The 7,757-nt window shown below is 36.7% G+C and overlaps 1 long non-coding RNA gene across 1 annotated transcript; it reads left to right on the top strand.

The window, feature by feature from the left end:
* Positions 1 to 2,866: 2,866 nt before the first annotated feature.
* On the top strand, positions 2,867 to 5,141 carry LOC138929200 (uncharacterized). The gene is made up of 3 exons (XR_011445654.1): positions 2,867 to 2,990; positions 4,349 to 4,668; positions 4,742 to 5,141. It is a non-coding gene; the product is annotated as an uncharacterized lncRNA (long non-coding RNA).
* Positions 5,142 to 7,757: the final 2,616 nt, after the last annotated feature.

Genomic DNA, 7,757 nt, shown 5'->3' with positions numbered 1-7,757 from the left:
AAGTATTTCTAAGTATTTATAAATATTTTTATTTATTTTTCTAGCTAAAAATCTTTTTTTAAATATGTACCTTTATTCTTCCAATTTCCACAATCGCGCCAACAAAATAGAATTTGTTATTGCAATATTTTCGTTTCTCATTTTTGGCCTGCCTCGATTTGGGTTTGGATTGAGGGGATTTGAGGGTATCCTTCTACCGAAATAAAATAGTCATTGATATGTTATTAAATATGGCGTCGGCTGTGCAAACAGAGAGCACGCAAAGGGGACAGGAGAGGACACAACAGGACAGACCAGACCAGACTAGGACAGGCCCACAGGATACACAGGACACACATGTACGGGCTTGCATAAACGAGAGCATTCATGTTTATGAATATGGCTGCGAGGATGCCACCCGAAAAACTCTTTTGGCCATTGTTTGCTTTGATTTTATTACGATTTTTGTGTTGATTTTGCCTTTTATTACAATCCAATGCCGGGAAAATACACACTCGATTGCGAATATGAATATTCATTCACTGCCGTTTGTTGTTGCTATTTGTTTGGAAATTCAGCAAAAATCAGAAAACCGCAAACACAAAATGCGCTTAGATCGACAGAAAAAAAAAACAAAAAAACAATCAAAATCTGTCCAAAGACACAATACCAAACGACCCATAAAAATGTCATCATTTATTTACGCACACACAAGGCCATAAATATGATGTCTATATACGGATATATACTATATATAGTCTACTTGTGTCTATAACCGTCGATCCGTTTAATAGTCGCCATTGCCGTTGCCCGATTTGTGGGATATTTAATTTCGGTTTTGCTTGAATTTAATTTTTAAAGCGAAAAGATTTCCATTTCACTTTAAATGTTGAGGAAATAAATTTTGTTTTAGGTAAGTAGTTTAAGTAAGCAAGTATTTATAATTAATTTTATTTTCTTGCTTGTATATATTACTTCTTCAAGTCCCTATAAATATTAACAAAAATAATAATAATTATAATAAAAGTAATTACATAAAAAAATCCCCAAAAAACACTCAAAAGAAGAAACCGCTTAAAGCCTTCATAAAAATTGTCGTAATTTTTCACATGAACTCTTCGATTATTTGACTTTCCTCGCGTGTTGAGCAAAAGAAAACTGCCAAGTGGAAGGGCTAGAGTTTTCCCAAAAATTTCCCTGCTCCATTTACCCCACCCCAACCTCCCCCGACTACCGACTTTATGTTTGTTTTGTGTTTAGCAGACAAACAGCAAAAATGAAAATCAACAAGAGATTTTTCGTCCTGCCTACCGTTTCAATCCTCCTTTTGTCTCTAAAAATATCACAAAATAAAATTCTTATTAAAAAATTTTTCATTTATTTATTTTTGCTTTGCTTTATTATTTATTTTGCCATTTGTTTTACACACACACAGAAATAAGGATCATAAAAAGGAGAAAACAAATCAAGTGGGAAAGACGAAGACGGCATAGGGAGAGTAAGAGAGTAAGAGAGTGGGCGAGTGGGAGCTTGGGAGAGAGTGAAAGGAGAGAGCAAAAGTATATACATATGTGTGTGTGAAGCATTTAAAAGCTTTACAAACATTAAAATGTCTGTCTAACTGCATGTGTGTGCATGTCTGGCTGTCTGTGCACTGTAAAAAATTAACACATTTAATTGCAGTCTATTAAATACATTTATGTTGATTTTACAAATTAAAAAACCTATCAAGATTCGACTATATTTCTCGCAGTGCATGTGTGTTTATCGGCATCAAATATTGTGCTCGTGTGTGTGTCTCGTGTTTGCGCAAATCGTTAGAGCGAAGAGTTGTGTAAATATTTGTGTGAAAAATTTTGCCAAACGTGGATTAAAAACTTTTACCAAACGGACCCCGCCGAGAGAGAGAGAGAGAGAGAGAGTGATAAGGGGAGCGGGGGTGTGGGTGGGGCTGACAGGGACAGGTGAGCAGGCCACACAGAGTGAATGAGATAGAACGAGTGGAGAGACTGCATTTAGTTGTCGTTGGTTATTTGGTTGCCGCCTCGCCATATCTGCTATCTATTACAGATTTATTTTGAAAAATTTATTAGCATATTTATTTACTTTTTGTGTGCTATGTGTATGTGTGTGTTGGTGTATTGCTGTGTGTGTGTGTGTTGTTTGTTGTGCCTTGCTGGTTGGTCGTCCGGGTTTATGTTTTGATTATTTTTGGCATTACGCAATTTTTGGGCAACTGTTCTGCATGTGATAAGTTGCAGCATTTGCATTGGCCAAAAACGATCACAAAATCGGATGAGAGGGCCCTTAAAGGTGTTGGACAAACTTAAAGTTTAGCAATTGTGGCTTAAATCTATAGATTTAACTCTAGGTTTAAAGTACCTGCTCCTCAAATTGGCCATAAAAACATTCGTCTTTTTTTTTACAGAGGCTGAACTATTAAGAACTTCTTATCGGTGTTGGTAAGAGGACTATTTAGGCCTTATTAATAATGTTTAATTTAAAAGACTCCTAAAAGGGTACTATTTCAGAGAGATAATAGATTGAATTGGTTTAATTTCAAATGTTTATATAAATATATTATAAATATATATATATAGATATAAATTATATAATATAGTATATATATAAATTTATCAATAAATAAATAAATACATTATATGAAAAATAATAAATAAATAATTAATGAATAAAATTTCCACTTGCTTGACACTATAATTCCCAACTAGTTCTAGCATCTTCTCAGTGGTAACCCAGCTGAATGTTGAGGTCAAGTGGTCGAGTAGTGTGGTGTGTGGATGTGTGTTAGTGCTTACTCTCTCCTTAAGGAGCTGCTATTTGTTGTGTTGTTGTGTTACAGTGTACCCTTTTTCTCTTTTATAGCTTAGTGCTTAGGGTTTATTCCCTATTGGAAAGAAAGATAGGCCAAACGAGCTGATATAACCGGAGAGGCCTTGAGATCGCAGGGAAATCAAGGAGATTGATCAATCAGAGGAGGGACCTAGACAAATGTAAGTAGAGATTAAATCAGAAACTTTTTTTGGGCACCAAAAACCACTAATTTAAGCTATGAAAAATAGTTGAAGACAAGGCAAACAGTTTAAAATAAAGGAAATTACTAAAAAGAGATATAAATAAGAGCTTGCCTAAAAAAATAAATGAATATTAAAATAAGAATATTTATGACAACACTTTCCTTTCAAAAATCTAAAAACCTTCATCACTTTAACCGTAAATATGAAATGAAGAAAAATGTTTTCTCTGGCCGTTGGCACTTTTGATATTATCTCACAATGCTACGGATATCCCATTGGGGATTATATGGCTGCCAAATGCCCAATCTAAACTTTACCTATTTTCACGTAGATGAAAAAAGCAAAACACAAAACACTGAACACAGAAAAATGTTGCTCAAGTTAAATTGCTACAACTTTTTCGCTTTAAACAAGGCAAACAAGGAGGAGCAGGAGGAGGAGTTGCAAAAAAAAGTGTGAAATTTTAAGTACTTGAAGTGCCGCTGGGGAAGTCAGTTTCCCGGCTCCGCTCCACCACCAGGCAAAGCCTTCCCTTTGCACACACAGATACAACCGCCTCAATGGGTGTCCCAGGACCCCCCCCCCCCCCCCACACACACACACACAGAGAACGACTTAAACAAGCAATGCGTATTCATAACGCGTATACGCCATGTTGTTGTTGACAGCCATTTTGTAGATGATGCGCGCGCGCCCCCACTTAACAGTGGGGAGAATGCCGCCACCCCCTCCGAGCCCCCATTTTGGAAGTATCCGGCCCCCCCCTTAGCTACCCTGCTGCTGTCCCTGTGCCAGCCCCTGTCCAAACCCCCCTGTCCCTTTCCTTGATTTTCCCCAGCAATCTGCATTCTTAACACTGTGAAAAATTAAGGAAAAGTCTTAATACATTTTAAGTTCTTATTTTTATTTTCTTGATTATTTATTAAATATTTCTATATCCTTTATTCATAAGGTTCTTTGTATTTAGAACAGTATTAAAGAGGCCTTTCTGACTCTCTTAAGTACGTTTACTTTTGACCAGACCACTCGATTTAGCCCTGTCTGATTTAAAACCTTTAACCAAATGTTCTTCATGCTTCTGAAACTCATTTTCCTGTATATCTTAGACTCTATTTTTATTTTTAAAATTTTTTATTCCATATAAAATGTATATATCTGATAACTTATATTTACAAAAACCACCAAACTCACCACCTTGCTTTCTGTAAACCCCACAATTTGTTGTTGTTTACCTTCGAGTCATAAGATATTTCCTTTAGCTGAATTTTTTGTTTTATTTTTATATTCTTAATAAAAGTATATACACAAAAGAGATAATATTTTTCCGAGTACAGATGCTGGCTATAAATGTTGCTGCTGTTGTTGTTGTTCTCCTCTCAACGAGGCGTTCGTTTATTTGAGCAGCGCCACCTTGGCGTGGCAAAAGCTCATTTCAGGCTGCCCCAACCCAACCCCCGACACACACAACCGGAGACAGCAACTGCCTAGACTCCCCATCCTTACTCCAAGACCCAGCCGAGCCAAGCCAAGCCAACCCAACCTCTCCGACCTGCGAACGGCCCAATCCCAGACCCTCAGCAAGCAGGGCACGTAAATAAACACAGCTCAAGCGAAATATATTGACGATGTTGAAGCGGAAGAGCATCATCATACGGTAATCATGTTACCTCAATTCGAAATGAATTCATAACTGAATTTTCGCATTTTCCCCCCCCCCCCCCCCCCAGTGCCAGCAGGCTTCCATTTTCCCACCCAGCGAGAACCACTCAACCGGGGCCGGGTCGGGAATGTCACTGGCTAACCCCAAAAAAGCAACGCAAACTGATAGATAGACACTGGGGGTTCGCAAAAGGGGGGCTTGCCGGGGTTGCCCTGGCGGGTATTACATGGCAAAATGAGAGGTGGAAAAGCTGACTGCCAGGATGTCATGTTGATGATGACGCTGTTGATGGGCACACCACTCCATGGTGCTCTATGACGCTCCTTCAATCCAGTTGCGAAGGCCTCGGAATTGTGTTTTTAAAGCGTAACAGGCAAAACACCAACAACGGCCAGCAACAAATATGAAGTCAGTTGAAGTAGAAGCTAACCTACACTTGTATTTTAATGTTCATAGAATATTTCTAACCTGAAAAATACTTTTTTTTTAAAGCTTAAATTGACAAAAATCTTGGAATATTAGTTTTGAAATTATATAAATATTTATATTATTCTTTATAAAATATATAAAAATATATTTAAAAACATTCTTTTAACCGTTTAAACATGGCCAAACGCCTTCTCTCAACTGTACGGACTCTGCTCGGGCGCCATGAAAATGGAGAATGGAGAAAACTCGTTAACTGGCATTCCACTGCCTGCCTCTGCCTCTGCCTTTGCCTCTGCCTTTCCCACCCTCCTACTCCTCTCTCCGTCCTGGATTTTCAGCTGCCTGTGCCGAAGGTATAGCAGAGGGGGGAAAAAGGAGCAGGTCACCAGGATTGGAGGTGAGGCGGTGCGACCTGATGAGTGTCTGATGGGCAGATGGCGGCCTTCTATTTGCTACCGTTTCATGGGCCTGTCTATATCTCTGCCGAGAGACACTGTAAAGAAAAAAGGCAAGTAAAGATGTAGAAATATATAAGAAAGTTGAGAAATATTGTTTTGTTTCTGTATCTAAATGATGTATCTTTATTTCCTTATACTATAACTTTTACGGAACTTGTAAGTATCTCTCTTTTTAGCTATATTTCAAGATTTATTTGTATAGTTTTTTCGCCAAGTGCTTCCGGTCCGAGTTGTCCTTGTATAATGTATTTTGTCGTGTCTCGCTTTCTGCATTCTGCAGAGTCCTTTCTCCTTTCTCCACTCTTCTTGCTCCTCTGGCTCTAGCATGCATTTTATCTTGTTGTCGTCATCCTTGTTGCGCTCTCCACCTCGTCCTTTACGCTTTTTCTTTTCCCCACCCCCCGATGCACAGGATGTTGCTCGTTAAATTTTCTTTATGAAGTTAACTGTAAATGTCCCTGCCCTCGTATATTGCAGCTCCTGTTCCTGTTTTTCCTGCCTCTTCACTTCAATTTCACATTGCGCGCGCAAAAAAATAAAATAAAATAAAACGACAGCAGCTGAGAGAGGGAAAAAATTACTCGGTAATGCAATTTTGCAGCTGGCAAATGCTTAAAGCTTTAAGGAGAAGCAGGACTTTTCCAAAAAAAAAAAGGAAAAGAAAATGCAACTCAATCTGCTGTTACACCTTCTCTCCCTCGGCAACAATGCATTTTCGCTCGATGGGGGAAAAACTCCAATGGAATAAAATAAAAACAGGGAAATGCAAATATTTAAATTGCATTCGCGACACAAACACACACCTTGAATCATTCCTTCCGCAAACAGATAAATTATGTTCTACAAGAAAACTTATTCTCTGTGCGGAGAAAAGAAAGAGGAAAAGTCAATGTGGCAAAAGGGATTTTTCCCTTTCTAAAGGACATCATAATTTGGTTTTGCATTTTATATACGCTTCGATCTGGCCAGCCCAAGACTCCTTTTTAGCACAAGTATTCCTGCAAACTAAACTTTAAACTGCTAAACACTGGGAGAAATAAAGAAAACTTGTTAAAATGTTAGTATATTGTAAAAGAGTTTATTTTTCTTTCATATTTGAAAAAAGAAAGTCTAAAATCAATGTTAAAATATCTCTAAAATTAATTTCATTCATTCAAATAGTAAATTATTTTAATCACCTTTTTTCTTTCTGTGTACTTGAATCGAAAGTTGCCAAGTGGAAAGGCAGACAACTCATTGCCTATAAGAACAAATTCTACACATAAAAATAAGCTTTTATATTTAAATATATTATATAAAATCTCCCAAAAAAAATCCCCTTAAATCTAAGAAAATTATTTTACATATAAGAAAAAGTTTTCTTAAGTTTTAAGGAAAGTTACCCTATGCAAAATTGTTTTCTTAGTGTACCAGCAGAAGCTCCAAAAGCAAGGGAAATCCAAGTGGAGCAAGAAAAATAGCAGAGGGAAAAATAAGGAAAATCATGAAAAATTTTTCAAGTAGTCCTTGGTAGCACAGCAACAAAAAAAAAAGAAAAAATGAGAAAACTAAGAGGGGAATCCGGATTGTGGGGTCTGTACAATGTTAAATGGCACCGAGAGCAAAGAAGCTTAATATTGAACAAGGAGCAAGGAGCTGGGAATCGGGCCACAGGACCTGAATGTGCGGACCCAAAACCAGCATAAGGCGAGGCACTATGGTAAGGTTTTACCTTGTTGTTTTCTATTTTATTAATTTTTTAACATTTATTTCATAATTTACTTTGATCAAATGGAACAATTTTGAGGGTAAAAGTATTGTTAGATTTTTGGAATTCAATATAAAATTAATAAAACTGCCTACTTTATGTAATTTTAGTATTTTCATATAATTTTTTATATTAATTTTTGGAAAAGTAAAAATCAAAATATCATAGCTTCGCCAAAAAGGCATCAAATTCAATTCGAAAAGCAGGCTTGTTTCAGTTTTTAAAAGGTTAAAAAAACTGCTTACAACAGTTTAGCGTTCGTTTTCTTTTTTAATTTAAGTTTTGCGAATTTTTTACTATTTTAAAAAGGGTTAAAAAAATTTTAGAAAAATATTATGCATATTTTTCGACTAAAGCATATTTTAAAAAATCTATAAGTTCTGCAAAAATGCCTTAATTTTAATTTGGAAACCATTTCTGAGCTAGTTTTTGCAAGGTTAAAAAATCTG

The sequence above is a fragment of the Drosophila kikkawai genome, chromosome X (assembly GCF_030179895.1).
Source record: "Drosophila kikkawai strain 14028-0561.14 chromosome X, DkikHiC1v2, whole genome shotgun sequence".
NCBI lineage: Eukaryota > Metazoa > Arthropoda > Insecta > Diptera > Drosophilidae > Drosophila > Drosophila kikkawai.
Note: the sequence above shows the minus strand (reverse complement) of the source record. Positions and strands in the feature narration are given on the sequence as shown.